Below are 3,798 nucleotides of genomic sequence, written 5' to 3'. Positions count from 1 at the left end.
GGAGAGACAGTGAATACCCCATGGGATTACCCAGAGGATTAAATGAAATGAAATATGTTAAAAGTGTGGCACATTGTGTGCACTCCATACACTGTCTCCTACCTGCCTGATTACCTCTTGGAAACCCAGAGAGGAGAGGAAATTGGACAAGTTGTCAGTGATTGTGCCCTTGAGGCTGTCAGCCCGCATGCCGAGTTCCAGGTTCAGTTTTCCATTTGCTTGAGTTCCAGCGCAGTGTGACTAACCAGATTACTATCTCCAACCAGCTGGAGTTATTGTTTCATTCTCCATAAAACCCAGAATCCTTTCATCAGCATAAATATATATTTTTTTAAACAAAGAAGTGGGGGAGGGGGAGGTTGTGCAGCAGAGAGAATATCTCAGGCGGTTGGAAGCACAGCAAGAGGGAAAAAAGAAATCCTTTGTCCGGAGAGCTTTGTAAAGGCAGGCATCTGTGAATAAAAGGCACTTATTTGGTCTTTTTTAAAAACTTAGAGAACAAACAAGGAAACCCTGAGCAATTCAGGAAGCACACTAAAAAAAAGAAAAAAGGCAATGAGGAACCCACACATATTAAAATAGAAACCAGGTGAGCGCTGTGAATTGTGTAAGACTGATGAATCACAGACCTGTACCCCTGAAACAAATAATACATTATATGTTAATAAAAAAAAATAGAAACCAAACTCAAAGATGATAGCTCCTAATTTCTACACTGTTTATGTGTTGCCAAGCTCTCTGTGTGTTTGTTCTGCAACCCTCAACATCCCAGGATGTGGGTGTTCCATTTCATCCTTTCACCAATGAGGCTGGAAAGGGCCAGAGAAGGCTCAGGGAAGTTACGCAAGCCCACTGTGTCCCCTCCCCATTACGGCCTTCTTATCGCAAGTCTTGTCCTCCTCACCTCAGAGCTGGTGTCTATGTAGCAACCTGATAATCTAGGTCCCAAAGACCATCTAGAATGGTCTTACCAAAAACACATAATAACAAATAAGATCATCCCTGCTTAATGTGACCCAATAGCTCTGGACAATATGTTGGCAGCTTCTTTAAAACTACACACACAACTACCAGATGACCCAGCAATTGTTCTCTTTGGACTTTATCCAAAAGAAATGAAAACTTACGTTCGCACATATACCTGTCAACAAGCGTTCATAGCAGCTTTATTCAGAATAGCCAAAAACCAGAAACAACTCAGTGGGTGACAATTATAGAAACTGTGGTACATCCATACCAGGTAATATTACTCAGCAATGAGTAGAAACAAAACATTAACACATGCATATTGATACATATTGATGTTGAAAAAAAGCCAATCCCAGAAGATCATATACTGTTAATTCCATACATATGACATTTTTTAAATGACAGACTTACAGAAATGGAGAACAGATGAATGGTTGCCAAGGGTTAGGGCTGGGTATGGAAGTAGCAGGGACACGGTTGTGACCATGAAACTATTCTGTATCTTGACCATGGCGATGGATACATGACTCTACACAAGTGATAAAACCACACAGAGCTAGGGGCATCTGGTGGCTCAGTCAGTTAAGTGTCTGCCTTCAGCTCAGGTCATGATCTTGGGGTCCTGGAATCAAGCCCCACATTGGGCTCCCTGCTCAGTGGGGAGTCTACTTCTCCCTCTCCCTCTGACCCTCCCCCCTGCTTTTGCTCTCGATCGCTCTCTCTCTCTCTCTCAAATAAATAAAAATCTTAAAAAAAAAAAAAAGACGCACAGAGCTAAATATGCTTGCAAATGCGTGCATACACACACACATACAAATAAAACTGAACACATCAGAATAAGATCAGTGGATTATATCTATGTCAATATGCTAGTTGTGAAACTGCATTACAGTGTTGCAGATATGAACACCGAGGGAAGCTAAGTATAAGGTACACAAGAGATACTGGCATTATTTCTTACCACTGCATGTGAATTTACAATTATCTCAAAATAAAAGTTTTGATTTTTTTTTTAATCACCCAATGTATTCTCATCACATTAAGAATAGCATTGTACACCTGGGTTGCGAGGTCGGTTAAGCCTGGGACTCTTGGTTTCACTCAGACCCTGATCTCAGGATCCTAAAATCCAGTGCCCCAAGTAGGCTCCACACTCAGTGGGGAATCTGCTTGGGATTTCTGTCTCCCTTTCCCTCTGCCCCTCTTACTCATGCACTCTCTCTCTCTCAAATGAATAAATAAATCTTTAAAAAAAAAAGGAAGAACATTGCAGTGGTGCCTGGATGACTCAGTTAGTTGGTCTCGATCTCAGGGTTGTGAGTTCTGCCAGTATTGAGCTCCACGTGGGGCATGGAACTTACTTAAATAAATAAAATAACACTGCAGGCGTGTAGTGGGAGCAGAGAGCTGACCCCAAAGAAACATGAGCAGCCCCACCACCTCTGCAGCAGACCTAGTTACCATCACACCCAATGGGGAGCCCCAGCTACTCCAATCACCATCCCCTGCAACCAAAGCCAAATCCCAGCACCCACCCTCAGCGCTGCCCACATCCAGCCCCCTACCACCTGCAGCCACTCTGGGAGTAGAGGGCCCATGTGGGTGGCGCCTGACTTGGGGGACAAGAAGGTCTTGGCAAGGATGGTTTGGGAACTGTAAAGTAAGAAACAGACGTGATTCCATCAACAGGGATGACACCAGAGAAGACATATTTGTACAGCAGCCCGCCATAAAGAAGAACCCCAGCAAGTAGCTTGGCAGTGTACAAGACAGAGACTGTGGAGTCTGATGAGGAGAAAGGGTGCAGAGGTGGCAAAGTCATAGGACCTGGTGGAGTTCAAGGTAGGGCTGTAATTATGCTGCAGTCCAGAACCGCCATAGATGCTACCCACCCCCTCGCACATGTCCCGAGGGCCTTCCATGCAATCCCAGAAGAGGCAGGAGGGGAGAGAATGAGGGATCCAAGAGAGAGTTCCCAAAACCCAGGCCCAACCGCAAGGCCCCACCACACAGCCCCACCTTCCTACCTGCGGAGACCCCAGGGGCACCACCATGTTGGAGCCCTCCCCTGCGGGGAGGAAGAATGGAGGGGGCTGATAACCAGAGTGCAGGAGAGCAAGGCAGACCAGTGAGGCAGAATACGTAGGGGGTTGGAGACCACTATTCCACAGAGCCCCCTCCTCGCCAAAGACAGCCTGGAGAAGACAATGAAGGAGAAGAGGACAATCAAGGAGAAGAGACCCAAGGTCAGCAGCCACGTGGGTACCACTACAGCTCAACTCCCAACACAAATGTCAGAAAATCCTAAACCACAAGATGGCAGAGACAAGAGCAGCCAATCCACCAGCTGACAACTGTCTACACCTGCCCCCCGGCCCACCATCTCTACCATCATCCTGTTTAGTCATCCAACAAGAAGAAATGACCTGGAAATGTCAGCGATAAGAAGTGAACAAAAGATTGCAGCCAGAAACCTTAAGTGCTTGCTTCTCGCCCACTGATCAGACAACCAGAACCACCTGCATTATATATGCAGCATGGTTTTTTATTGTTTTTACCTAAAGACACCTTTTTTGGGTAATGACAATCGTGGTTTCATTTTTCTTTTAAATCTTTTTCTTTTTAAATTGTTTTATATCTGGTTCAGTTGATATTTTTAAGAACATCACTTTAATTTGTAATAAAAGTTTGCAATTTGATTTCTTAAAAAAAAACTATAATACCTGTTAACAAAGGTCTTAAATAATTAGATAGATAGATTAGATAGATAGATGATAGATAGATAGATAGATAGATAGATAGATAGATAGATAGATAGATAGATAGATA

The sequence above is a fragment of the Neomonachus schauinslandi genome, chromosome 16, assembly GCF_002201575.2.
Source record: "Neomonachus schauinslandi chromosome 16, ASM220157v2, whole genome shotgun sequence".
NCBI classification, from domain to species: Eukaryota; Metazoa; Chordata; class Mammalia; order Carnivora; family Phocidae; genus Neomonachus; species Neomonachus schauinslandi.
Note: the sequence above shows the minus strand (reverse complement) of the source record.